Source organism: Lepisosteus platostomus, chromosome 5 (assembly GCF_059453375.1).
Source record: "Lepisosteus platostomus isolate fLepPlt1 chromosome 5, fLepPlt1.hap1, whole genome shotgun sequence".
In the NCBI taxonomy this organism is placed as follows: domain Eukaryota; kingdom Metazoa; phylum Chordata; class Actinopteri; order Semionotiformes; family Lepisosteidae; genus Lepisosteus; species Lepisosteus platostomus.
In genome coordinates, this window is record NC_142615.1 from 6769747 (window position 1) to 6796449 (window position 26703).

At 45.7% G+C, this 26703-nt stretch overlaps 17 non-coding genes across 17 annotated transcripts; 7 read left to right on the plus strand and 10 right to left on the minus strand.

Moving 5' to 3' along the window:
• Window positions 1-667: 667 nt before the first annotated feature.
• On the minus strand, window positions 668-749 carry trnal-aag (transfer RNA leucine (anticodon AAG)). Its single transcript has one exon. It is a non-coding gene; the product is annotated as a tRNA-Leu (tRNA).
• Window positions 750-2427: 1678 nt separating this feature from the next.
• On the plus strand, window positions 2428-2501 carry trnat-agu (transfer RNA threonine (anticodon AGU)). The gene has a single exon. It is a non-coding gene; the product is annotated as a tRNA-Thr (tRNA).
• A 1012-nt stretch (window positions 2502-3513) lies between these two features.
• On the minus strand, window positions 3514-3595 carry trnal-aag (transfer RNA leucine (anticodon AAG)). Its single transcript has one exon. It is a non-coding gene; the product is annotated as a tRNA-Leu (tRNA).
• Window positions 3596-5272: 1677 nt separating this feature from the next.
• On the plus strand, window positions 5273-5346 carry trnat-agu (transfer RNA threonine (anticodon AGU)). The gene has a single exon. It is a non-coding gene; the product is annotated as a tRNA-Thr (tRNA).
• Window positions 5347-6313: 967 nt separating this feature from the next.
• Window positions 6314-6395, minus strand: trnal-aag (transfer RNA leucine (anticodon AAG)). The gene has a single exon. It is a non-coding gene; the product is annotated as a tRNA-Leu (tRNA).
• Window positions 6396-8073: 1678 nt separating this feature from the next.
• On the plus strand, window positions 8074-8147 carry trnat-agu (transfer RNA threonine (anticodon AGU)). Its single transcript has one exon. It is a non-coding gene; the product is annotated as a tRNA-Thr (tRNA).
• A 1012-nt stretch (window positions 8148-9159) lies between these two features.
• Window positions 9160-9241, minus strand: trnal-aag (transfer RNA leucine (anticodon AAG)). The gene has a single exon. It is a non-coding gene; the product is annotated as a tRNA-Leu (tRNA).
• Window positions 9242-10919: 1678 nt separating this feature from the next.
• trnat-agu (transfer RNA threonine (anticodon AGU)) lies at window positions 10920-10993 on the plus strand. Its single transcript has one exon. It is a non-coding gene; the product is annotated as a tRNA-Thr (tRNA).
• Window positions 10994-11960: 967 nt separating this feature from the next.
• On the minus strand, window positions 11961-12042 carry trnal-aag (transfer RNA leucine (anticodon AAG)). The gene has a single exon. It is a non-coding gene; the product is annotated as a tRNA-Leu (tRNA).
• A 2764-nt stretch (window positions 12043-14806) lies between these two features.
• On the minus strand, window positions 14807-14888 carry trnal-aag (transfer RNA leucine (anticodon AAG)). Its single transcript has one exon. It is a non-coding gene; the product is annotated as a tRNA-Leu (tRNA).
• A 1678-nt stretch (window positions 14889-16566) lies between these two features.
• On the plus strand, window positions 16567-16640 carry trnat-agu (transfer RNA threonine (anticodon AGU)). The gene has a single exon. It is a non-coding gene; the product is annotated as a tRNA-Thr (tRNA).
• A 966-nt stretch (window positions 16641-17606) lies between these two features.
• trnal-aag (transfer RNA leucine (anticodon AAG)) lies at window positions 17607-17688 on the minus strand. Its single transcript has one exon. It is a non-coding gene; the product is annotated as a tRNA-Leu (tRNA).
• A 1678-nt stretch (window positions 17689-19366) lies between these two features.
• On the plus strand, window positions 19367-19440 carry trnaa-agc (transfer RNA alanine (anticodon AGC)). The gene has a single exon. It is a non-coding gene; the product is annotated as a tRNA-Ala (tRNA).
• A 1011-nt stretch (window positions 19441-20451) lies between these two features.
• Window positions 20452-20533, minus strand: trnal-aag (transfer RNA leucine (anticodon AAG)). The gene has a single exon. It is a non-coding gene; the product is annotated as a tRNA-Leu (tRNA).
• A 1678-nt stretch (window positions 20534-22211) lies between these two features.
• Window positions 22212-22285, plus strand: trnat-agu (transfer RNA threonine (anticodon AGU)). Its single transcript has one exon. It is a non-coding gene; the product is annotated as a tRNA-Thr (tRNA).
• A 966-nt stretch (window positions 22286-23251) lies between these two features.
• On the minus strand, window positions 23252-23333 carry trnal-aag (transfer RNA leucine (anticodon AAG)). Its single transcript has one exon. It is a non-coding gene; the product is annotated as a tRNA-Leu (tRNA).
• Window positions 23334-26091: 2758 nt separating this feature from the next.
• trnal-aag (transfer RNA leucine (anticodon AAG)) lies at window positions 26092-26173 on the minus strand. Its single transcript has one exon. It is a non-coding gene; the product is annotated as a tRNA-Leu (tRNA).
• Between the last annotated feature and the right edge of the window lie 530 nt (window positions 26174-26703).

Genomic DNA, 26703 nt, shown 5'->3' on the forward strand with positions numbered 1-26703 from the left:
AATTAACTTCGCCGCCACTACTACCAGCTTTAAAAGACTGCCATGGGCACGGAAAAAAACACACCACAGATGACTTTTCTGGAACCGAAGCAGAGATTCCTTTACGAACCAACTGATAAAGCTCAGCCAGTGAATACTGTTAACAGAATGTGAAAGCACGATCAACTTTGTAACTGCAACCACAGGAAAAACAGCAAGAAGCAGGCTCCATTCCCCATTTAAATCTGTCGTGCGAGGCATGCTTTTTGGCACGCATGAAGTAAATCCCACGATCGCTTTTGAACTTGGACAAAGTACTTCCAAAGGAGCGCTATGCGCAAAGATTTAACAAGCTCAACCCCCGCCGATGATTTGGTGTGAAGAAGCAGAACATTCAAGTTTCACAGACAGAAGCAGCACGCCAGCACAGCCAACATTAAAACGGAGGGCACACTACGATTTGCATTGACACAAAAGTGATCTGGGCAGACGTCGTTCCCTGCATAACGCAAAAAGTGGCAAAGCGCTTTTGGGTTGAGAGGACGCAAGAAGATTTTTGTTTTGTGCCTTGATGTCAAGCTGAGAAAGTATCTTTAAACACTTTGCTTAGCTTCTCGAGAGACTGCCAAGAAGCAGCTCCCTCCCTTTCGTCTGAAGCCAGCTGAAAGGGGGTCTCGACAGAAGCACCTGGCAGCGGTGGGATTTGAACCCACGCCCCCGAAGAGACTGGAGCCTTAATCCAGCGCCTTAGACCGCTCGGCCACGCTACCCGCTGTGTGCTGTCTCTTTGTCTCATTACTTGCCCGGAGGAAGCCGGGTGGGTTTTGCTCTTGTCGCCCGACTTAGTGGCGTTATGACCGTGGAACCGACTGCACCTGCTTTTTCTGAGATGCTTCCCCTCTCATGGCGAGATCTCGACTTCTTTAACACCTCTGGATAAAGATCTTCTGTGGAGCAGGTTTCAGACCTCTGCGTACAGCACCCTTGATGTCATTTTATTTTTACAGCAGCCGCATCCGGAAAGTTGTGTCTTTTACGTTTTATTTGAACAACAAAACTACATACAATACAAACAAGAGCACATATAACGTATCAAGAAAATCGTCAGGGGCACATGCTATAATACAATTACACTTTATGAAAAACGATTACACAAGGTAAATAAAGATAAGGTCCGCACAGCTTGTTCTTACATTTCGAAAGAGTCCGTAAATACCCCTTGACGTCTATTTTGAACTGTTCAAACGTAGGACTCTTCCAAGACCATTTCACTTTATACCACATTCCTAAACGAGGATGCTTCTCCTGTTTTAGAACTATTTTGGGCGGTATGGCTTATACAGCACACCCACAGTATTCTAATGGTGGACTGCAGATCTGTGCTATAGTTCAGTCGAATTCAAAGGATCCAGCAATCGTACTGGATTTGACTGGGATTCTGAAATGTCTCTTGCAAAAGTATTCGGGTTTGCTTGAACCTTTGATACAAAAAGTGATCTGATCTGAAACTACCCAGCTTACAATCTCTGAGGTAGTTGTCACTAAACTCTGACGTGATGTGGCACACATGTGCCATGTGCCTTTACTTTTGTAAAAAACTGGTATCGGGAAAAGTTTCTTAATATTTCTTTTGATTAGCATGCAAGAAAATGTGATCATTACCTATGGAATTTCCCGCCAGCGTGGAGCTTGAATTCACAACCTTGAGACTCAGTGTTCAAGAGTCACAGAAGAGGTCAGCCTGGTCTTCAGTTTGCCAACGATAAGCTCCGGCAGTGCTCCTCTGTAAAGCAGATTGTTCGGATCGGTTATGTGGGACGGCACTTCGATACTAAGATCGTTTGCAGCACACGCATGGTTTCCCCCATCACGCAAAAAACATAGACGAAGGAAGCTCTATTGTCTTGGGCTGCTGACTCCCGGATTTAAAGCGCTCTGGGTGCCAGCTAAGTCTCTAACAAGCACACTATAAAGACAGGAATTACACTTTGCGCACGTCACGCATGGAATGGCGAGGCTACTTGATCCAATATTATCTAGTCTCACCTCATATGGTGCCGATTCCTGGTTTTCATTTAAGAAAGAGCACTGCGAACACCGTAAACAGTGCAAAACGTGTGATGAAAGAAGTCTTTTCCCCCCTTTGTCTAAAGCAGAACACAGCGGAGTCATGCCGAGGGTTGTGAGATCAAGATTTCAGTGGAGCACTGTCGTCTACGTCTTTAGCTACATGAGTTGGACATCCTCTTGTACACGGAAAGCAGATTGAGATCCTCTGACATGAAAAGTGCCAGATAAAAGCCATTTCTCATCCTTTCTCTTAGTGGTGGAGCTATCGCATGTAAATGAGGAAACTTGCAAGGCGAGCAGGCTCGGTGCACACCGAATGCAGATGTCTCAGAGCAGTTGAGACGTGTCCATGTGGCTGTCAAAGGACAGCACTTTGCCGGCACCGTGGCTTAGTTGGCTAAAGCGCCTGTCTAGTAAACAGGAGATCCTGGGTCCGATTCCCAGCGGTGCCTTTCTTCCTGTCTTACTGTACAGAATTTATCCTTACGGGCAAATCCCATGCCTTTTAATTCAGGTGAATGCAAGTGTTCGTTTCCTTTCTGGAACAACTTGTTTTGAAAGAAATCTATACAGCTTGAGAAAGATGAAACACAAATCTTGCTTATCAGTGAAGAAGAGGTGCTCCCAGCAGGCCAGCTAATACCAGCAAGTTTTTTTTCACCCTGACCCAGAGAATGGAGAAAAGCGAGGCGCCTGTGGCTCTGCAGTGTAATCAGTTCGGGAGTTCGGCAGTTAGCTGAAAGAGTGGTAAATGGAGCTCGCCCCAGCCCGTCCTTATTCTTTTAAAGAGGATAAAAAATTAACTTCGCCGCCACTACTACCAGCTTTAAAAGACTGCCATGGGCACGGAAAAAAACACACCACAGATGACTTTTCTGGAACCGAAGCAGAGATTCCTTTACGAACCAACTGATAAAGCTCAGCCAGTGAATACTGTTAACAGAATGTGAAAGCACGATCAACTTTGTAACTGCAACCACAGGAAAAACAGCAAGAAGCAGGCTCCATTCCCCATTTAAATCTGTCGTGCGAGGCATGCTTTTTGGCACGCATGAAGTAAATCCCACGATCGCTTTTGAACTTGGACAAAGTACTTCCAAAGGAGCGCTATGCGCAAAGATTTAACAAGCTCAACCCCCGCCGATGATTTGGTGTGAAGAAGCAGAACATTCAAGTTTCACAGACAGAAGCAGCACGCCAGCACAGCCAACATTAAAACGGAGGGCACACTACGATTTGCATTGACACAAAAGTGATCTGGGCAGACGTCGTTCCCTGCATAACGCAAAAAGTGGCAAAGCGCTTTTGGGTTGAGAGGACGCAAGAAGGTTTTTGTTTTGTGCCTTGATGTCAAGCTGAGAAAGTATCTTTAAACACTTTGCTTAGTTTCTCGAGAGACTGCCAAAAAGCAGTTCCCTCCCTTTCGTCTGAAGCCAGCTGAAAGGGGGTCTCGACAGAAGCACCTGGCAGCAGTGGGATTCGAACCCACGCCCCCGAAGAGACTGGAGCCTTAATCCAGCGCCTTAGACCGCTCGGCCACGCTACCCGCTGTGTGTTGTCTCTTTGTCTCATTACTTGCCCGGAGGAAGCCGGGTGGGTTTTGCTCTTGTCGCCCGACTTAGTGGCGTTATGACCGTGGAACCGACTGCACCTGCTTTTTCTGAGATGCTTCCCCTCTCATGGCGAGATCTCGACTTCTTTAACACCTCTGGATAAAGATCTTCTGTGGAGCAGGTTTCAGACCTCTGCGTACAGCACCCTTGATGTCATTTTATTTTTACAGCAGCCGCATCCGGAAAGTTGTGTCTTTTACGTTTTATTTGAACAACAAAACTACATACAATACAAACAAGAGCACATATAACGTATCAAGAAAATCGTCAGGGGCACATGCTATAATACAATTACACTTTATGAAAAACGATTACACAAGGTAAATAAAGATAAGGTCCGCACAGCTTGTTCTTACATTTCGAAAGAGTCCGTAAATACCCCTTGACGTCTATTTTGAACTGTTCAAACGTAGGACTCTTCCAAGACCATTTCACTTTATACCACATTCCTAAACGAGGATGCTTCTCCTGTTTTAGAACTATTTTGGGCGGTATGGCTTATACAGCACACCCACAGTATTCTAATGGTGGACTGCAGATCTGTGCTATAGTTCAGTCGAATTCAAAGGATCCAGCAATCGTACTGGATTTGACTGGGATTCTGAAATGTCTCTTGCAAAAGTATTCGGGTTTGCTTGAACCTTTGATACAAAAAGTGATCTGATCTGAAACTACCCAGCTTACAATCTCTGAGGTAGTTGTCACTCAACTCGGACGTGATGTGGCACACATGTGCCGTGTGCCTTTACTTTTGTAAAAAACTGGTATCGGGAAAAGTTTCTTAATATTTCTTTTGATTAGCATGCAAGAAAATGTGATCATTACCTATGGAATTTCCCGCCAGCGTGGAGCTTGAATTCACAACCTTGAGACTCAGTGTTCAAGAGTCACAGAAGAGGTCAGCCTGGTCTTCAGTTTGCCAACGATAAGCTCCGGCAGTGCTCCTCTTTAAAGCAGATTGTTTGGATCGGTTATGTGGGACGGCACTTCGATACTAAGATCGTTTGCAGCACACGCATGGTTTCCCCCTTCACGCAAAAAACATAGACGAAGGAAGCTCTATTGTCTTGAGCTGCTGACTCCCGGATTTAAAGCGCTCTGGGTGCCAGCTAAGTCTCTAACAAGCACACTATAAAGACAGGAATTACACTTTGCGCACGTCACGCATGGAATGGCGAGGCTACTTGATCCAATATTATCTAGTCTCACCTCATATGGTGCCGATTCCTGGTTTTCATTTAAGAAAGAGCACTGCAAACACCGTAAACAGTGCAAAACGTGTGATGAAAGAAGTCTTTTCCCCCTTTGTCTAAAGCAGAACACAGAGGAGTCATGCCGAGGGTTGTGAGATCAAGATTTCAGTGGAGCACTGTCGTCTACGTCTTTAGCTACATGAGTTGGACATCCTCTTGTACACGGAAAGCAGATTGAGATCCTCTGACATGAAAAGTGCCAGATAAAAGCCATTTCTCATCCTTTCTCTTAGTGGTGGAGCTATCGCATGTAAATGAGGAAACTTGCAAGGCGAGCAGGCTCGGTGCACACCGAATGCAGATGTCTCAGAGCAGTTGAGACGTGTCCATGTGGCTGTCAAAGGACAGCACTTTGCCGGCGCCGTGGCTTAGTTGGCTAAAGCGCCTGTCTAGTAAACAGGAGATCCTGGGTCCGATTCCCAGCGGTGCCTTTCTTCCTGTCTTACTGTACAGAATTTATCCTTACGGGCAAATCCCATGCCTTTTAATTCAGGTGAATGCAAGTGTTCGTTTCCTTTCTGGAACAACTTGTTTTGAAAGAAATCTATACAGCTTGAGAAAGATGAAACACAAATCTTGCTTATCAGTGAAGAAGAGGTGCTCCCAGCAGGCCAGCTAATACCAGCAAGTTTTTTTTCACCCTGACCCAGAGAATGGAGAAAAGCGAGGCGCCTGTGGCTCTGCAGTGTAATCAGTTCGGGAGTTCGGCGGTTAGCTGAAAGAGTGGTAAATGGAGCTCGCCCCAGCCCGTCCTTATTCTTTTAAAGAGGATAAAAAAATAACTTCGCCGCCACTACTACCAGCTTTAAAAGACTGCCATGGGCACGGAAAAAAACACACCACAGATGACCGAAGCAGAGATTCCTTTACGAACCAACTGATAAAGCTCAGCCAGTGAATACTGTTAACAGAATGTGAAAGCACGATCAACTTTGTAACTGCAACCACAGGAAAAACAGCAAGAAGCAGGCTCCATTCCCCATTTAAATCTGTCGTGCGAGGCATGCTTTTGAACTTGAACAAAGTACTTCCAAAGGAGCGCTATGCGCAAAGATTTAACAAGCTCAACCCCCGCCGATGATTTGGTGTGAAGAAGCAGAACATTCAAGTTTCACAGACAGAAGCAGCACGCCAGCACAGCCAACATTAAAACAGAGGGCACACTACGATTTGCATTGACACAAAAGTGATCTGGGCAGACGTCGTTCCCTGCATAACGCAAAAAGTGGCAAAGCGCTTTTGGGTTGAGAGGACGCAAGAAGGTTTTTGTTTTGTGCCTTGATGTCAAGCTGAGAAAGTATCTTTAAACACTTTGCTTAATTTCTCGAGAGACTGCCAAAAAGCAGTTCCCTCCCTTTCGTCTGAAGCCAGCTGAAAGGGGGTCTTGACAGAAGCACCTGGCAGCAGTGGGATTCGAACCCACGCCCCCGAAGAGACTGGAGCCTTAATCCAGCGCCTTAGACCGCTCGGCCACGCTACCTGCTGTGTGCTGTTTCTTTGTCTCATTACTTGCCCGGAGGAAGCCGGGTGGGTTTTGCTCTTGTCGCCCGACTTAGTGGCGTTATGACCGTGGAACCGACTGCACCTGCTTTTTCTGAGATGCTTCCCCTCTCATGGCGAGATCTCGACTTCTTTAACACCTCTGGATAAAGATCTTCTGTGGAGCAGGTTTCAGACCTCTGCGTACAGCACCCTTGATGTCATTTTATTTTTACAGCAGCCGCATCCGGAAAGTTGTGTCTTTTACGTTTTATTTGAACAACAAAGCTACATACAATACAAACAAGAGCACATATAACGTATCAAGAAAATCGTCAGGGGCACATGCTATAATACAATTACACTTTATGAAAAACGATTACACAAGGTAAATAAAGATAAGGTCCGCACAGCTTGTTCTTACATTTCGAAAGAGTCCGTAAATACCCCTTGACGTCTATTTTGAACTGTTCAAACGTAGGACTCTTCCCAGACCATTTCACTTTATACCACATTCCTAAACGAGGATGCTTCTCCTGCTTTAGAACTATTTTGGGCGGTATGGCTTATACAGCACACCCACAGTATTCTAATGGTGGACTGCAGATCTGTGCTATAGTTCAGTCGAATTCAAAGGATCCAGCAATCGTACTGGATTTGACTGGGATTCTGAAATGTCTCTTGCAAAAGTATTCGGGTTTGCTTGAACCTTTGATACAAAAAGTGATCTGATCTGAAACTACCCAGCTTACAATCTCTGAGGTAGTTGTCACTAAACTCGGACGTGATGTGGCACACATGTGCCGTGTGCCTTTACTTTTGTAAAAAACTGGTATCGGGAAAAGTTTCTTAATATTTCTTTTGATTAGCATGCAAGAAAATGTGATCATTACCTATGGAATTTCCCGCCAGCTCGGAGCTTGAATTCACAACCTTGAGACTCAGTGTTCAAGAGTCACAGAAGAGGTCAGCCTGGTCTTCAGTTTGCCAACGATAAGCTCCGGCAGTGCTCCTCTGTAAAGCAGATTGTTCGGATCGGTTATGTGGGAGGGCACTTCGATACTAAGATCGTTTGCAGCACACGCATGGTTTCCCCCTTCACGCAAAAAACATAGACGAAGGAAGCTCTATTGTCTTGGGCTGCTGACTCCCGGATTTAAAGCGCTCTGGGTGCCAGCTTAGTCTCTAACAAGCACACTATAAAGACAGGAATTACACTTTGCGCACGTCACGCATGGAATGGCGAGGCTACTTGATCCAATATTATCTAGTCTCACCTCATATGGTGCCGATTCCTGGTTTTCATTTAAGAAAGAGCACTGCGAACACCGTAAACAGTGCAAAACGTGTGATGAAAGAAGTCTTTTCCCCCCTTTGTCTAAAGCAGAACACAGCGGAGTCATGCCGAGGGTTGTGAGATCAAGATTTCAGTGGAGCACTGTCGTCTACGTCTTTAGCTACATGAGTTGGACATCCTCTTGTACACGGAAAGCAGATTGAGATCCTCTGACATGAAAAGTGCCAGATAAAAGCCATTTCTCATCCTTTCTCTTAGTGGTGGAGCTATCGCATGTAAATGAGGAAACTTGCAAGGCGAGCAGGCTCGGTGCACACCGAATGCAGATGTCTCAGAGCAGTTGAGACGTGTCCATGTGGCTGTCAAAGGACAGCACTTTGCCGGCGCCGTGGCTTAGTTGGCTAAAGCGCCTGTCTAGTAAACAGGAGATCCTGGGTCCGATTCCCAGCGGTGCCTTTCTTCCTGTCTTACTGTACAGAATTTATCCTTACGGGCAAATCCCATGCCTTTTAATTCAGGTGAATGCAAGTGTTCGTTTCCTTTCTGGAACAACTTGTTTTGAAAGAAATCTATACAGCTTGAGAAAGATGAAACACAAATCTTGCTTATCAGTGAAGAAGAGGTGCTCCCAGCAGGCCAGCTAATACCAGCAAGTTTTTTTTCACCCTGACCCAGAGAATGGAGAAAAGCGAGGCGCCTGTGGCTCTGCAGTGTAATCAGTTCGGGAGTTCGGCAGTTAGCTGAAAGAGTGGTAAATGGAGCTCGCCCCAGCCCGTCCTTATTCTTTTAAAGAGGATAAAAAATTAACTTCGCCGCCACTACTACCAGCTTTAAAAGACTGCCATGGGCACGGAAAAAAACACACCACAGATGACTTTTCTGGAACCGAAGCAGAGATTCCTTTACGAACCAACTGATAAAGCTCAGCCAGTGAATACTGTTAACAGAATGTGAAAGCACGATCAACTTTGTAACTGCAACCACAGGAAAAACAGCAAGAAGCAGGCTCCATTCCCCATTTAAATCTGTCGTGCGAGGCATGCTTTTTGGCACGCATGAAGTAAATCCCACGATCGCTTTTGAACTTGGACAAAGTACTTCCAAAGGAGCGCTATGCGCAAAGATTTAACAAGCTCAACCCCCGCCGATGATTTGGTGTGAAGAAGCAGAACATTCAAGTTTCACAGACAGAAGCAGCACGCCAGCACAGCCAACATTAAAACGGAGGGCACACTACGATTTGCATTGACACAAAAGTGATCTGGGCAGACGTCGTTCCCTGCATAACGCAAAAAGTGGCAAAGCGCTTTTGGGTTGAGAGGACGCAAGAAGGTTTTTGTTTTGTGCCTTGATGTCAAGCTGAGAAAGTATCTTTAAACACTTTGCTTAACTTCTCGAGAGACTGCCAAGAAGCAGTTCCCTCCCTTTCGTCTGAAGCCAGCTGAAAGGGGGTCTCGACAGAAGCACCTGGCAGCGGTGGGATTCGAACCAACGCCCCCGAAGAGACTGGAGCCTTAATCCAGCACCTTAGACCGCTCGGCCACGCTACCCGCTGTGTGTTGTCTCTTTGTCTCATTACTTGCCCGGAGGAAGCCGGGTGGGTTTTGCTCTTGTCGCCCGACTTAGTGGCGTTATGACCGTGGAACCGACTGCACCTGCTTTTTCTGAGATGCTTCCCCTCTCATGGCGAGATCTCGACTTCTTTAACACCTCTGGATAAAGATCTTCTGTGGAGCAGGTTTCAGACCTCTGCGTACAGCACCCTTGATGTCATTTTATTTTTACAGCAGCCGCATCCGGAAAGTTGTGTCTTTTACGTTTTATTTGAACAACAAAACTACATACAATACAAACAAGAGCACATATAACGTATCAAGAAAATCGTCAGGGGCACATGCTATAATACAATTACACTTTATGAAAAACGATTACACAAGGTAAATAAAGATAAGGTCCGCACAGCTTGTTCTTACATTTCGAAAGAGTCCGTAAATACCCCTTGACGTCTATTTTGAACTGTTCAAACGTAGGACTCTTCCAAGACCATTTCACTTTATACCACATTCCTAAACGAGGATGCTTCTCCTGTTTTAGAACTATTTTGGGCGGTATGGCTTATACAGCACACCCACAGTATTCTAATGGTGGACTGCAGATCTGTGCTATAGTTCAGTCGAATTCAAAGGATCCAGCAATCGTACTGGATTTGACTGGGATTCTGAAATGTCTCTTGCAAAAGTATTCGGGTTTGCTTGAACCTTTGATACAAAAAGTGATCTGATCTGAAACTACCCAGCTTACAATCTCTGAGGTAGTTGTCACTAAACTCTGACGTGATGTGGCACACATGTGCCATGTGCCTTTACTTTTGTAAAAAACTGGTATCGGGAAAAGTTTCTTAATATTTCTTTTGATTAGCATGCAAGAAAATGTGATCATTACCTATGGAATTTCCCGCCAGCGTGGAGCTTGAATTCACAACCTTGAGACTCAGTGTTCAAGAGTCACAGAAGAGGTCAGCCTGGTCTTCAGTTTGCCAACGATAAGCTCCGGCAGTGCTCCTCTGTAAAGCAGATTGTTCGGATCGGTTATGTGGGACGGCACTTCGATACTAAGATCGTTTGCAGCACACGCATGGTTTCCCCCATCACGCAAAAAACATAGACGAAGGAAGCTCTATTGTCTTGGGCTGCTGACTCCCGGATTTAAAGCGCTCTGGGTGCCAGCTAAGTCTCTAACAAGCACACTATAAAGACAGGAATTACACTTTGCGCACGTCACGCATGGAATGGCGAGGCTACTTGATCCAATATTATCTAGTCTCACCTCATATGGTGCCGATTCCTGGTTTTCATTTAAGAAAGAGCACTGCGAACACCGTAAACAGTGCAAAACGTGTGATGAAAGAAGTCTTTTCCCCCCTTTGTCTAAAGCAGAACACAGCGGAGTCATGCCGAGGGTTGTGAGATCAAGATTTCAGTGGAGCACTGTCGTCTACGTCTTTAGCTACATGAGTTGGACATCCTCTTGTACACGGAAAGCAGATTGAGATCCTCTGACATGAAAAGTGCCAGATAAAAGCCATTTCTCATCCTTTCTCTTAGTGGTGGAGCTATCGCATGTAAATGAGGAAACTTGCAAGGCGAGCAGGCTCGGTGCACACCGAATGCAGATGTCTCAGAGCAGTTGAGACGTGTCCATGTGGCTGTCAAAGGACAGCACTTTGCCGGCGCCGTGGCTTAGTTGGCTAAAGCGCCTGTCTAGTAAACAGGAGATCCTGGGTCCGATTCCCAGCGGTGCCTTTCTTCCTGTCTTACTGTACAGAATTTATCCCTACGGGCAAATCCCATGCCTTTTAATTCAGGTGAATGCAAGTGTTCGTTTCCTTTCTGGAACAACTTGTTTTGAAAGAAATCTATACAGCTTGAGAAAGATGAAACACAAATCTTGCTTATCAGTGAAGAAGAGGTGCTCCCAGCAGGCCAGCTAATACCAGCAAGTTTTTTTTCACCCTGACCCAGAGAATGGAGAAAAGCGAGGCGCCTGTGGCTCTGCAGTGTAATCAGTTCGGGAGTTCGGCAGTTAGCTGAAAGAGTGGTAAATGGAGCTCGCCCCAGCCCGTCCTTATTCTTTTAAAGAGGATAAAAAATTAACTTCGCCGCCACTACTACCAGCTTTAAAAGACTGCCATGGGCACGGAAAAAAACACACCACAGATGACCGAAGCAGAGATTCCTTTACGAACCAACTGATAAAGCTCAGCCAGTGAATACTGTTAACAGAATGTGAAAGCACGATCAACTTTGTAACTGCAACCACAGGAAAAACAGCAAGAAGCAGGCTCCATTCCCCATTTAAATCTGTCGTGCGAGGCATGCTTTTGAACTTGAACAAAGTACTTCCAAAGGAGCGCTATGCGCAAAGATTTAACAAGCTCAACCCCCGCCGATGATTTGGTGTGAAGAAGCAGAACATTCAAGTTTCACAGACAGAAGCAGCACGCCAGCACAGCCAACATTAAAACAGAGGGCACACTACGATTTGCATTGACACAAAAGTGATCTGGGCAGACGTCGTTCCCTGCATAACGCAAAAAGTGGCAAAGCGCTTTTGGGTTGAGAGGACGCAAGAAGGTTTTTGTTTTGTGCCTTGATGTCAAGCTGAGAAAGTATCTTTAAACACTTTGCTTAATTTCTCGAGAGACTGCCAAAAAGCAGTTCCCTCCCTTTCGTCTGAAGCCAGCTGAAAGGGGGTCTTGACAGAAGCACCTGGCAGCAGTGGGATTCGAACCCACGCCCCCGAAGAGACTGGAGCCTTAATCCAGCGCCTTAGACCGCTCGGCCACGCTACCTGCTGTGTGTTGTTTCTTTGTCTCATTACTTGCCCGGAGGAAGCCGGGTGGGTTTTGCTCTTGTCGCCCGACTTAGTGGCGTTATGACCGTGGAACCGACTGCACCTGCTTTTTCTGAGATGCTTCCCCTCTCATGGCGAGATCTCGACTTCTTTAACACCTCTGGATAAAGATCTTCTGTGGAGCAGGTTTCAGACCTCTGCGTACAGCACCCTTGATGTCATTTTATTTTTACAGCAGCCGCATCCGGAAAGTTGTGTCTTTTACGTTTTATTTGAACAACAAAACTACATACAATACAAACAAGAGCACATATAACGTATCAAGAAAATCGTCAGGGGCACATGCTATAATACAATTACACTTTATGAAAAACGATTACACAAGGTAAATAAAGATAAGGTCCGCACAGCTTGTTCTTACATTTCGAAAGAGTCCGTAAATACCCCTTGACGTCTATTTTGAACTGTTCAAACGTAGGACTCTTCCCAGACCATTTCACTTTATACCACATTCCTAAACGAGGATGCTTCTCCTGCTTTAGAACTATTTTGGGCGGTATGGCTTATACAGCACACCCACAGTATTCTAATGGTGGACTGCAGATCTGTGCTATAGTTCAGTCGAATTCAAAGGATCCAGCAATCGTACTGGATTTGACTGGGATTCTGAAATGTCTCTTGCAAAAGTATTCGGGTTTGCTTGAACCTTTGATACAAAAAGTGATCTGATCTGAAACTACCCAGCTTACAATCTCTGAGGTAGTTGTCACTCAACTCGGACGTGATGTGGCACACATGTGCCGTGTGCCTTTACTTTTGTAAAAAACTGGTATCGGGAAAAGTTTCTTAATATTTCTTTTGATTAGCATGGAAGAAAATGTGATCATTACCTATGGAATTTCCCGCCAGCGTGGAGCTTGAATTCACAACCTTGAGACTCAGTGTTCAAGAGTCACAGAAGAGGTCAGCCTGGTCTTCAGTTTGCCAACGATAAGCTCCGGCAGTGCTCCTCTGTAAAGCAGATTGTTCGGATCGGTTATGTGGGACGGCACTTCGATACTAAGATCGTTTGCAGCACACGCATGGTTTCCCCCTTCACGCAAAAAACATAGACGAAGGAAACTCTATTGTCTTGGGCTGCTGACTCCCGGATTTAAAGCGCTCTGGGTGCCAGCTAAGTCTCTAACAAGCACACTATAAAGACAGGAATTACACTTTGCGCACGTCACGCGTGGAATGGCGAGGCTACTTGATCCAATATTATCTAGTCTCACCTCATATAGTGCCGATTCCTGGTTTTCATTTAAGAAAGAGCACTGCAAACACCGTAAACAGTGCAAAACGTGTGATGAAAGAAGTCTTTTCCCCCCTTTGTCTGAAGCAGAACACAGCGGAGTCATGCCGAGGGTTGTGAGATCAAGATTTCAGTGGAGCACTGTCGTCTACGTCTTTAGCTACATGAGTTGGACATCCTCTTGTACACGGAAAGCAGATTGAGATCCTCTGACATGAAAAGTGCCAGATAAAAGCCATTTCTCATCCTTTCTCTTAGTGGTGGAGCTATCGCATGTAAATGAGGAAACTTGCAAGGCGAGCAGGCTCGGTGCACACCGAATGCAGATGTCTCAGAGCAGTTGAGACGTGTCCATGTGGCTGTCAAAGGACAGCACTTTGCCGGCGCCGTGGCTTAGTTGGCTAAAGCGCCTGTTTAGTAAACAGGAGATCCTGGGTCCGATTCCCAGCGGTGCCTTTCTTCCTGTCTTACTGTACAGAATTTATCCTTACGGGCAAATCCCATGCCTTTTAATTCAGGTGAATGCAAGTGTTCGTTTCCTTTCTGGAACAACTTGTTTTGAAAGAAATCTATACAGCTTGAGAAAGATGAAACACAAATCTTGCTTATCAGTGAAGAAGAGGTGCTCCCAGCAGGCCAGCTAATACCAGCAAGTTTTTTTTCACCCTGACCCAGAGAATGGAGAAAAGCGAGGCGCCTGTGGCTCTGCAGTGTAATCAGTTCGGGAGTTCGGCGGTTAGCTGAAAGAGTGGTAAATGGAGCTCGCCCCAGCCCGTCCTTATTCTTTTAAAGAGGATAAAAAATTAACTTCGCCGCCACTACTACCAGCTTTAAAAGACTGCCATGGGCACGGAAAAAAACACACCACAGATGACTTTTCTGGAACCGAAGCAGAGATTCCTTTACGAACCAACTGATAAAGCTCAGCCAGTGAATACTGTTAACAGAATGTGAAAGCATGATCAACTTTGTAACTGCAACCACAGGAAAAACAGCAAGAAGCAGGCTCCATTCCCCATTTAAATCTGTCGTGCGAGGCATGCTTTTTGGCACGCATGAAGTAAATCCCACGATCGCTTTTGAACTTGGACAAAGTACTTCCAAAGGAGCGCTATGCGCAAAGATTTAACAAGCTCAACCCCCACCGATGATTTGGTGTGAAGAAGCAGAACATTCAAGTTTCACAGACAGAAGCAGCACGCCAGCACAGCCAACATTAAAACGGAGGGCACACTACGATTTGCATTGACACAAAAGTGATCTGGGCAGACGTCGTTCCCTGCATAACGCAAAAAGTGGCAAAGCGCTTTTGGGTTGAGAGGATGCAAGAAGGTTTTTGTTTTGTGCCTTGATGTCAAGCTGAGAAAGTATCTTTAAACACTTTGCTTAATTTCTCGAGAGACTGCCAAAAAGCAGTTCCCTCCCTTTCGTCTGAAGCCAGCTGAAAGGGGGTCTTGACAGAAGCACCTGGCAGCAGTGGGATTCGAACCCACGCCCCCGAAGAGACTGGAGCCTTAATCCAGCGCCTTAGACCGCTCGGCCACGCTACCTGCTGTGTGTTGTTTCTTTGTCTCATTACTTGCCCGGAGGAAGCCGGGTGGGTTTTGCTCTTGTCGCCCGACTTAGTGGCGTTATGACCGTGGAACCGACTGCACCTGCTTTTTCTGAGATGCTTCCCCTCTCATGGCGAGATCTCGACTTCTTTAACACCTCTGGATAAAGATCTTCTGTGGAGCAGGTTTCAGACCTCTGCGTACAGCACCCTTGATGTCATTTTATTTTTACAGCAGCCGTATCCGGAAAGTTGTGTCTTTTACGTTTTATTTGAACAACAAAACTACATACAATACAAACAAGAGCACATATAACGTATCAAGAAAATCGTCAGGGGCACATGCTATAATACAATTACACTTTATGAAAAACGATTACACAAGGTAAATAAAGATAAGGTCCGCACAGCTTGTTCTTACATTTCGAAAGAGTCCGTAAATACCCCTTGACGTCTATTTTGAACTGTTCAAACGTAGGACTCTTCCCAGACCATTTCACTTTATACCACATTCCTAAACGAGGATGCTTCTCCTGCTTTAGAACTATTTTGGGCGGTATGGCTTATACAGCACACCCACAGTATTCTAATGGTGGACTGCAGATCTGTGCTATAGTTCAGTCGAATTCAAAGGATCCAGCAATCGTACTGGATTTGACTGGGATTCTGAAATGTCTCTTGCAAAAGTATTCGGGTTTGCTTGAACCTTTGATACAAAAAGTGATCTGATCTGAAACTACCCAGCTTACAATCTCTGAGGTAGTTGTCACTAAACTCGGACGTGATGTGGCACACATGTGCCGTGTGCCTTTACTTTTGTAAAAAACTGGTATCGGGAAAAGTTTCTTAATATTTCTTTTGATTAGCATGCAAGAAAATGTGATCATTACCTATGGAATTTCCCGCCAGCGTGGAGCTTGAATTCACAACCTTGAGACTCAGTGTTCAAGAGTCACAGAAGAGGTCAGCCTGGTCTTCAGTTTGCTAACGATAAGCTCCGGCAGTGCTCCTCTGTAAAGCAGATTGTTCGGATCGGTTATGTGGGATGGCACTTCGATACTAAGATCGTTTGCAGCACACGCATGGTTTCCCCCTTCACGCAAAAAACATAGACGAAGGAAGCTCTATTGTCTTGGGCTGCTGACTCCCGGATTTAAAGCGCTCTGGGTGCCAGCTTAGTCTCTAACAAGCACACTATAAAGACAGGAATTACACTTTGCGCACGTCACGCATGGAATGGCGAGGCTACTTGATCCAATATTATCTAGTCTCACCTCATATGGTGCCGATTCCTGGTTTTCATTTAAGAAAGAGCACTGCAAACACCATAAACAGTGCAAAACGTGTGATGAAAGAAGTCTTTTCCCCCCTTTGTCTAAAGCAGAACACAGCGGAGTCATGCCGAGGGTTGTGAGATCAAGATTTCAGTGGAGCACTGTCGTCTACGTCTTTAGCTACATGAGTTGGACATCCTCTTGTACACGGAAAGCAGATTGAGATCCTCTGACATGAAAAGTGCCAGATAAAAGCCATTTCTCATCCTTTCTCTTAGTGGTGGAGCTATCGCATGTAAATGAGGAAACTTGCAAGGCGAGCAGGCTCGGTGCACACCGAATGCAGATGTCTCAGAGCAGTTGAGACGTGTCCATGTGGCTGTCAAAGGACAGCACTTTGCCGGCGCCGTGGCTTAGTTGGCTAAAGCGCCTGTCTAGTAAACAGGAGATCCTGGGTCCGATTCCCAGCGGTGCCTTTCTTCCTGTCTTACTGTACAGAATTTATCCTTACGGGCAAATCCCATGCCTTTTAATTCAGGTGAATGCAAGTGTTCGTTTCCTTTCTGGAACAACTTGTTTTGAAAGAAATCTATACAGCTTGAGAAAGATGAAACACAAATCTTGCTTATCAGTGAAGAAGAGGTGCTCCCAGCAGGCCAGCTAATACCAGCAAGTTTTTTTTCACCCTGACCCAGAGAATGGAGAAAAGCGAGGCGCCTGTGGCTCTGCAGTGTAATCAGTTCGGGAGTTGGCGGTTAGCTGAAAGAGTGGTAAATGGAGCTCGCCCCAGCCCGTCCTTATTCTTTTAAAGAGGATAAAAAATTAACTTCGCCGCCACTACTACCAGCTTTAAAAGACTGCCATGGGCACGGAAAAAAACACACCACAGATGACCGAAGCAGAGATTCCTTTACGAACCAACTGATAAAGCTCAGCCAGTGAATACTGTTAACAGAATGTGAAAGCACGATCAACTTTGTAACTGCAACCACAGGAAAAACAGCAAGAAGCAGGCTCCATTCCCCATTTAAATCTGTCGTGCGAGGCATGCTTTTGAACTTGAACAAAGTACTTCCAAAGGAGCGCTATGCGCAAAGATTTAACAAGCTCAACCCCCGCCGATGATTTGGTGTGAAGAAGCAGAACATTCAAGTTTCACAGACAGAAGCAGCACGCCAGCACAGCCAACATTAAAACGGAGGGCACACTACGATTTGCATTGACACAAAAGTGATCTGGGCAGACGTCGTTCCCTGCATAACGCAAAAAGTGGCAAAGCGCTTTTGGGTTGAGAGGACGCAAGAAGGTTTTTGTTTTGTGCCTTGATGTCAAGCTGAGAAAGTATCTTTAAACACTTTGCTTAGTTTCTCGAGAGACTGCCAAAAAGCAGTTCCCTCCCTTTCGTCTGAAGCCAGCTGAAAGGGGGTCTCGACAGAAGCACCTGGCAGCAGTGGGATTCGAACCCACGCCCCCGAAGAGACTGGAGCCTTAATCCAGCGTCTTAGACCGCTCGGCCACGCTACCCGCTGTGCGTTGTCTCCTTGTCTCATTACTTGCCCGGAGGAAGCCGGGTGGGTTTTGCTCTTGTCGCCCGACTTAGTGGCGTTATGACCGTGGAACCGACTGCACCTGCTTTTTCTGAGATGCTTCCCCTCTCATGGCGAGATCTCGACTTCTTTAACACCTCTGGATAAAGATCTTCTGTGGAGCAGGTTTCAGACCTCTGCGTACAGCACCCTTGATGTCATTTTATTTTTACAGCAGCCGCATCCGGAAAGTTGTGTTTTTTACGTTTTATTTGAACAACAAAACTACATACAATACAAACAAGAGCACATATAACGTATCAAGAAAATCGTCAGGGGCACATGCTATAATACAATTACACTTTATGAAAAACGATTACACAAGGTAAATAAAGATAAGGTCCGCACAGCTTGTTCTTACATTTCGAAAGAGTCCGTAAATACCCCTTGACGTCTATTTTGAACTGTTCAAACGTAGGACTCTTCCCAGACCATTTCACTTTATACCACATTCCTAAACGAGGATGCTTCTCCTGCTTTAGAACTATTTTGGGCGGTATGGCTTATACAGCACACCCACAGTATTCTAATGGTGGACTGCAGATCTGTGCTATAGTTCAGTCGAATTCAAAGGATCCAGCAATCGTACTGGATTTGACTGGGATTCTGAAATGTCTCTTGCAAAAGTATTCGGGTTTGCTTGAACCTTTGATACAAAAAGTGATCTGATCTGAAACTACCCAGCTTACAATCTCTGAGGTAGTTGTCACTAAACTCGGACGTGATGTGGCACACATGTGCCGTGTGCCTTTACTTTTGTAAAAAACTGGTATCGGGAAAAGTTTCTTAATATTTCTTTTGATTAGCATGCAAGAAAATGTGATCATTACCTATGGAATTTCCCGCCAGCTCGGAGCTTGAATTCACAACCTTGAGACTCAGTGTTCAAGAGTCACAGAAGAGGTCAGCCTGGTCTTCAGTTTGCCAACGATAAGCTCCGGCAGTGCTCCTCTGTAAAGCAGATTGTTCGGATCGGTTATGTGGGAGGGCACTTCGATACTAAGATCGTTTGCAGCACACGCATGGTTTCCCCCTTCACGCAAAAAACATAGACGAAGGAAGCTCTATTGTCTTGGGCTGCTGACTCCCGGATTTAAAGCGCTCTGGGTGCCAGCTTAGTCTCTAACAAGCACACTATAAAGACAGGAATTACACTTTGCGCACGTCACGCATGGAATGGCGAGGCTACTTGATCCAATATTATCTAGTCTCACCTCATATGGTGCCGATTCCTGGTTTTCATTTAAGAAAGAGCACTGCGAACACCGTAAACAGTGCAAAACGTGTGATGAAAGAAGTCTTTTCCCCCCTTTGTCTAAAGCAGAACACAGCGGAGTCATGCCGAGGGTTGTGAGATCAAGATTTCAGTGGAGCACTGTCGTCTACGTCTTTAGCTACATGAGTTGGACATCCTCTTGTACACGGAAAGCAGATTGAGATCCTCTGACATGAAAAGTGCCAGATAAAAGCCATTTCTCATCCTTTCTCTTAGTGGTGGAGCTATCGCATGTAAATGAGGAAACTTGCAAGGCGAGCAGGCTCGGTGCACACCGAATGCAGATGTCTCAGAGCAGTTGAGACGTGTCCATGTGGCTGTCAAAGGACAGCACTTTGCCGGCGCCGTGGCTTAGTTGGCTAAAGCGCCTGTCTAGCAAACAGGAGATCCTGGGTCCGATTCCCAGCGGTGCCTTTCTTCCTGTCTTACTGTACAGAATTTATCCTTACGGGCAAATCCCATGCCTTTTAATTCAGGTGAATGCAAGTGTTCGTTTCCTTTCTGGAACAACTTGTTTTGAAAGAAATCTATACAGCTTGAGAAAGATGAAACACAAATCTTGCTTATCAGTGAAGAAGAGGTGCTCCCAGCAGGCCAGCTAATACCAGCAAGTTTTTTTTCACCCTGACCCAGAGAATGGAGAAAAGCGAGGCGCCTGTGGCTCTGCAGTGTAATCAGTTCGGGAGTTCGGCGGTTAGCTGAAAGAGTGGTAAATGGAGCTCGCCCCAGCCCGTCCTTATTCTTTTAAAGAGGATAAAAAAATAACTTCGCCGCCACTACTACCAGCTTTAAAAGACTGCCATGGGCACGGAAAAAAACACACCACAGATGACTTTTCTGGAACCGAAGCAGAGATTCCTTTACGAACCAACTGATAAAGCTCAGCCAGTGAATACTGTTAACAGAATGTGAAAGCACGATCAACTTTGTAACTGCAACCACAGGAAAAACAGCAAGAAGCAGGCTCCATTCCCCATTTAAATCTGTCGTGCAAGGCATGCTTTTTGGCACGCATGAAGTAAATCCCACGATCGCTTTTGAACTTGGACAAAGTACTTCCAAAGGAGCGCTATGCGCAAAGATTTAACAAGCTCAACCCCCGCCGATGATTTGGTGTGAAGAAGCAGAACATTCAAGTTTCACAGACAGAAGCAGCACCCAGCACAGCCAACATTAAAACGGAGGGCACACTACGATTTGCATTGACACAAAAGTGATCTGGGCAGACGTCGTTCCCTGCATAACGCAAAAAGTGGCAAAGCGCTTTTGGGTTGAGAGGACGCAAGAAGGTTTTTGTTTTGTGCCTTGATGTCAAGCTGAGAAAGTATCTTTAAACACTTTGCTTAGTTTCTCGAGAGACTGCCAAAAAGCAGTTCCCTCCCTTTCGTCTGAAGCCAGCTGAAAGGGGGTCTCGACAGAAGCACCTGGCAGCGGTGGGATTCGAACCCACGCCCCCGAAGAGACTGGAGCCTTAATCCAGCGCCTTAGACCGCTCGGCCACGCTACCCGCTGTGTGTTGTCTCTTTGTCTCATTACTTGCCCGGAGGAAGCCGGGTGGGTTTTGCTCTTGTCGCCCGACTTAGTGGCGTTATGACCGTGGAACCGACTGCACCTGCTTTTTCTGAGATGCTTCCCCTCTCATGGCGAGATCTCGACTTCTTTAACACCTCTGGATAAAGATCTTCTGTGGAGCAGGTTTCAGACCTCTGCGTACAGCACCCTTGATGTCATTTTATTTTTACAGCAGCCGCGTCCGGAAAGTTGTGTCTTTTACGTTTTATTTGAACAACAAAACTACATACAATACAAACAAGAGCACATATAACGTATCAAGAAAATCGTCAGGGGCACATGCTATAATACAATTACACTTTATGAAAAACGATTACACAAGGTAAATAAAGATAAGGTCCGCACAGCTTGTTCTTACATTTCGAAAGAGTCCGTAAATACCCCTTGACGTCTATTTTGAACTGTTCAAACGTAGGACTCTTCCCAGACCATTTCACTTTATACCACATTCCTAAACGAGGATGCTTCTCCTGCTTTAGAACTATTTTGGGCGGTATGGCTTATACAGCACACCCACAGTATTCTAATGGTGGACTGCAGATCTGTGCTATAGTTCAGTCGAATTCAAAGGATCCAGCAATCGTACTGGATTTGACTGGGATTCTGAAATGTCTCTTGCAAAAGTATTCGGGTTTGCTTGAACCTTTGATACAAAAAGTGATCTGATCTGAAACTACCCAGCTTACAATCTCTGAGGTAGTTGTCACTAAACTCGGACGTGATGTGGCACACATGTGCCGTGTGCCTTTACTTTTGTAAAAAACTGGTATCGGGAAAAGTTTCTTAATATTTCTTTTGATTAGCATGCAAGAAAATGTGATCATTACCTATGGAATTTCCCGCCAGCGTGGAGCTTGAATTCACAACCTTGAAACTCAGTGTTCAAGAGTCACAGAAGAGGTCAGCCTGGTCTTCAGTTTGCCAACGATAAGCTCCGGCAGTGCTCCTCTGTAAAGCAGATTGTTCGGATCGGTTATGTGGGAGGGCACTTCGATACTAAGATCGTTTGCAGCACACGCATGGTTTCCCCCTTCACGCAAAAAACATAGACGAAGGAAGCTCTATTGTCTTGGGCTGCTGACTCCCGGATTTAAAGCGCTCTGGGTGCCAGCTTAGTCTCTAACAAGCACACTATAAAGACAGGAATTACACTTTGCGCACGTCACGCATGGAATGGCGAGGCTACTTGATCCAATATTATCTAGTCTCACCTCATATGGTGCCGATTCCTGGTTTTCATTTAAGAAAGAGCACTGCAAACACCATAAACAGTGCAAAACGTGTGATGAAAGAAGTCTTTTCCCCCCTTTGTCTAAAGCAGAACACAGCGGAGTCATGCCGAGGGTTGTGAGATCAAGATTTCAGTGGAGCACTGTCGTCTACGTCTTTAGCTACATGAGTTGGACATCCTCTTGTACACGGAAAGCAGATTGAGATCCTCTGACATGAAAAGTGCCAGATAAAAGCCATTTCTCATCCTTTCTCTTAGTGGTGGAGCTATCGCATGTAAATGAGGAAACTTGCAAGGCGAGCAGGCTCGGTGCACACCGAATGCAGATGTCTCAGAGCAGTTGAGACGTGTCCATGTGGCTGTCAAAGGACAGCACTTTGCCGGCGCCGTGGCTTAGTTGGCTAAAGCGCCTGTCTAGTAAACAGGAGATCCTGGGTCCGATTCCCAGCGGTGCCTTTCTTCCTGTCTTACTGTACAGAATTTATCCTTACGGGCAAATCCCATGCCTTTTAATTCAGGTGAATGCAAGTGTTCGTTTCCTTTCTGGAACAACTTGTTTTGAAAGAAATCTATACAGCTTGAGAAAGATGAAACACAAATCTTGCTTATCAGTGAAGAAGAGGTGCTCCCAGCAGGCCAGCTAATACCAGCAAGTTTTTTTTCACCCTGACCCAGAGAATGGAGAAAAGCGAGGCGCCTGTGGCTCTGCAGTGTAATCAGTTCGGGAGTTCGGCGGTTAGCTGAAAGAGTGGTAAATGGAGCTCGCCCCAGCCCGTCCTTATTCTTTTAAAGAGGATAAAAAATTAACTTCGCCGCCACTACTACCAGCTTTAAAAGACTGCCATGGGCACGGAAAAAAACACACACAGATGACCGAAGCAGAGATTCCTTTACGAACCAACTGATAAAGCTCAGCCAGTGAATACTGTTAACAGAATGTGAAAGCACGATCAACTTTGTAACTGCAACCACAGGAAAAACAGCAAGAAGCAGGCTCCATTCCCCATTTAAATCTGTCGTGCGAGGCATGCTTTTGAACTTGAACAAAGTACTTCCAAAGGAGCGCTATGCGCAAAGATTTAACAAGCTCAACCCCCGCCGATGATTTGGTGTGAAGAAGCAGAACATTCAAGTTTCACAGACAGAAGCAGCACGCCAGCACAGCCAACATTAAAACGGAGGGCACACTACGATTTGCATTGACACAAAAGTGATCTGGGCAGACGTCGTTCCCTGCATAACGCAAAAAGTGGCAAAGCGCTTTTGGGTTGAGAGGACGCAAGAAGGTTTTTGTTTTGTGCCTTGATGTCAAGCTGAGAAAGTATCTTTAAACACTTTGCTTAGTTTCTCGAGAGACTGCCAAAAAGCAGTTCCCTCCCTTTCGTCTGAAGCCAGCTGAAAGGGGGTCTCGACAGAAGCACCTGGCAGCGGTGGGATTCGAACCCACGCCCCCGAAGAGACTGGAGCCTTAATCCAGCGCCTTAGACCGCTCGGCCACGCTACCCGCTGTGCGTTGTCTCCTTGTCTCATTACTTGCCCGGAGGAAGCCGGGTGGGTTTTGCTCTTGTCGCCCGACTTAGTGGCGTTATGACCGTGGAACCGACTGCACCTGCTTTTTCTGAGATGCTTCCCCTCTCATGGCGAGATCTCGACTTCTTTAACACCTCTGGATAAAGATCTTCTGTGGAGCAGGTTTCAGACCTCTGCGTACAGCACCCTTGATGTCATTTTATTTTTACAGCAGCCGCATCCGGAAAGTTGTGTTTTTTACGTTTTATTTGAACAACAAAACTACATACAATACAAACAAGAGCACATATAACGTATCAAGAAAATCGTCAGGGGCACATGCTATAATACAATTACACTTTATGAAAAACGATTACACAAGGTAAATAAAGATAAGGTCCGCACAGCTTGTTCTTACATTTCGAAAGAGTCCGTAAATACCCCTTGACGTCTATTTTGAACTGTTCAAACGTAGGACTCTTCCCAGACCATTTCACTTTATACCACATTCCTAAACGAGGATGCTTCTCCTGCTTTAGAACTATTTTGGGCGGTATGGCTTATACAGCACACCCACAGTATTCTAATGGTGGACTGCAGATCTGTGCTATAGTTCAGTCGAATTCAAAGGATCCAGCAATCGTACTGGATTTGACTGGGATTCTGAAATGTCTCTTGCAAAAGTATTCGGGTTTGCTTGAACCTTTGATACAAAAAGTGATCTGATCTGAAACTACCCAGCTTACAATCTCTGAGGTAGTTGTCACTAAACTCGGACGTGATGTGGCACACATGTGCCGTGTGCCTTTACTTTTGTAAAAAACTGGTATCGGGAAAAGTTTCTTAATATTTCTTTTGATTAGCATGCAAGAAAATGTGATCATTACCTATGGAATTTCCCGCCAGCGTGGAGCTTGAATTCACAACCTTGAGACTCAGTGTTCAAGAGTCATAGAAGAGGTCAGCCTGGTCTTCAGTTTGCCAACGATAAGCTCCGGCAGTGCTCCTCTGTAAAGCAGATTGTTCGGATCGGTTATGTGGGATGGCACTTCGATACTAAGATCGTTTGCAGCACACGCATGGTTTCCCCCTTCACGCAAAAAACATAGACGAAGGAAGCTCTATTGTTTTGGGCTGCTGACTCCCGGATTTAAAGCGCTCTGGGTGCCAGCTTAGTCTCTAACAAGCACACTATAAAGACAGGAATTACACTTTGCGCACGTCACGCATGGAATGGCGAGGCTACTTGATCCAATATTATCTAGTCTCACCTCATATGGTGCCGATTCCTGGTTTTCATTTAAGAAAGAGCACTGCAAACACCGTAAACAGTGCAAAACGTGTGATGAAAGAAGTCTTTTCCCCCCTTTGTCTAAAGCAGAACACAGCGGAGTCATGCTGAGGGTTGTGAGATCAAGATTTCAGTGGAGCACTGTCGTCTACGTCTTTAGCTACATGAGTTGGACATCCTCTTGTACACGGAAAGCAGATTGAGATCCTCTGACATGAAAAGTGCCAGATAAAAGCCATTTCTCATCCTTTCTCTTAGTGGTGGAGCTATCGCATGTAAATGAGGCAACTTGCAAGGCGAGCAGGCTCGGTGCACACCGAATGCAGATGTCTCAGAGCAGTTGAGACGTGTCCAAATGGCTGTCAAAGGACAGCACTTTGCCGGTGCCGTGGCTTAGTTGGCTAAAGCGCCTGCCTAGTAAACAGGAGATCCTGGGTCCGATTCCCAGCGGTGCCTTTCTTCCTGTCTTACTGTACAGAATTTATCCTTACGGGCAAATCCCATGCCTTTTAATTCAGGTGAATGCAAGTGTTCGTTTCCTTTCGGGAACAACTTGTTTTGAAAGCAATCTATACAGCTTGAGAAAGATGAAACACAAATCTTGCTTATCAGTGAAGAAGAGGTGCTCCCAGCAGGCCAGCTAATACCAGCAAGTTTTTTTTCACCCTGACCCAGAGAATGGAGAAAAGCGAGGCGCCTGTGGCTCTGCAGTGTAATCAGTTCGCGAGTTCGGCGGTTAGCTGAAAGAGTGGTAAATGGAGCTCGCCCCAGCCCGTCCTTATTCTTTGAAAGAGGATAAAAAATTAACTTCGCCGCCACTACTACCAGCTTTAAAAGACTGCCATGGGCACGGAAAAAAACACACCACAGATGACTTTTCTGGAACCGAAGCAGAGATTCCTTTACGAACCAACTGATAAAGCTCAGCCAGTGAATACTGTTAACAGAATGTGAAAGCACGATCAACTTTGTAACTGCAACCACAGGAAAAACAGCAAGAAGCAGGCTCCATTCGCCATTTAAATCTGTCGTGCGAGGCATGCTTTTTGCACGCATGAAGTAAATCCCACGATCGCTTTTGAACTTGGACAAAGTACTTCCAAAGGAGCGCTATGCGCAAAGATTTAACAAGCTCAACCCCCGCCGACGATTTGGTGTGAAGAAGCAGAACATTCAAGTTTCACAGACAGAAGCAGCACGCCAGCACAGCCAACATTAAAACGGAGGGCACACTACGATTTGCATTGACACAAAAGTGATCTGGGCAGACGTCGTTCCCTGCATAACGCAAAAAGTGGCAAAGCGCTTTTGGGTTGAGAGGACGCAAGAAGGTTTTTGTTTTGTGCCTTGATGTCAAGCTGAGAAAGTATCTTTAAACACTTTGCTTAGTTTCTCGAGAGACTGCCAAAAAGCAGCTCCCTTCGTCTGAAGCCAGCTGAAAGGGGGTCTCGACAGAAGCACCTGGCAGCGGTGGGATTTGAACCCACGCCCCCGAAGAGACTGGAGCCTTAATCCAGCGCCTTAGACCGCTCGGCCACGCTACCCGCTGTGCACTGTCTCTTTGTCTCATTACTTGCCTGGAGGAAGCCAGGTGGGTTTTGCTCTTGTCGCCCGAATTAGTGGCGTTATGACCGTGGAACCGACTGCACCTGCTTTTTCTGAGATGCTTCCCCTCTCATGGCGAGATCTCGACTTCTTTAACACCTCTGGATAAAGATCTTCTGTGGAGCAGGTTTCAGACCTCTGCGTACAGCACCCTTGATGTCATTTTATTTTTACAGCAGCCGCATCCGGAAAGTTGTATCTTTTACGTTTTATTTGAACAACAAAACTACATACAATACAAACAAGAGCACATATAACGTATCAAGAAAATCATTAAGGGCACATGCTATAATACAATGACACTTTATGAAAAACGATTACACAAAGGTATTCGGGTTTGCTTGAACCTTTAAAAAAAAGTGATCTGAAACTACCCAGCTTACAATCTCTGAGGTAGTTGTCACTAAACTCGGACGTGATGTGCCACACATGTGCCATGTGCCTTTACTTTTGTAAAAAACTGGTATCG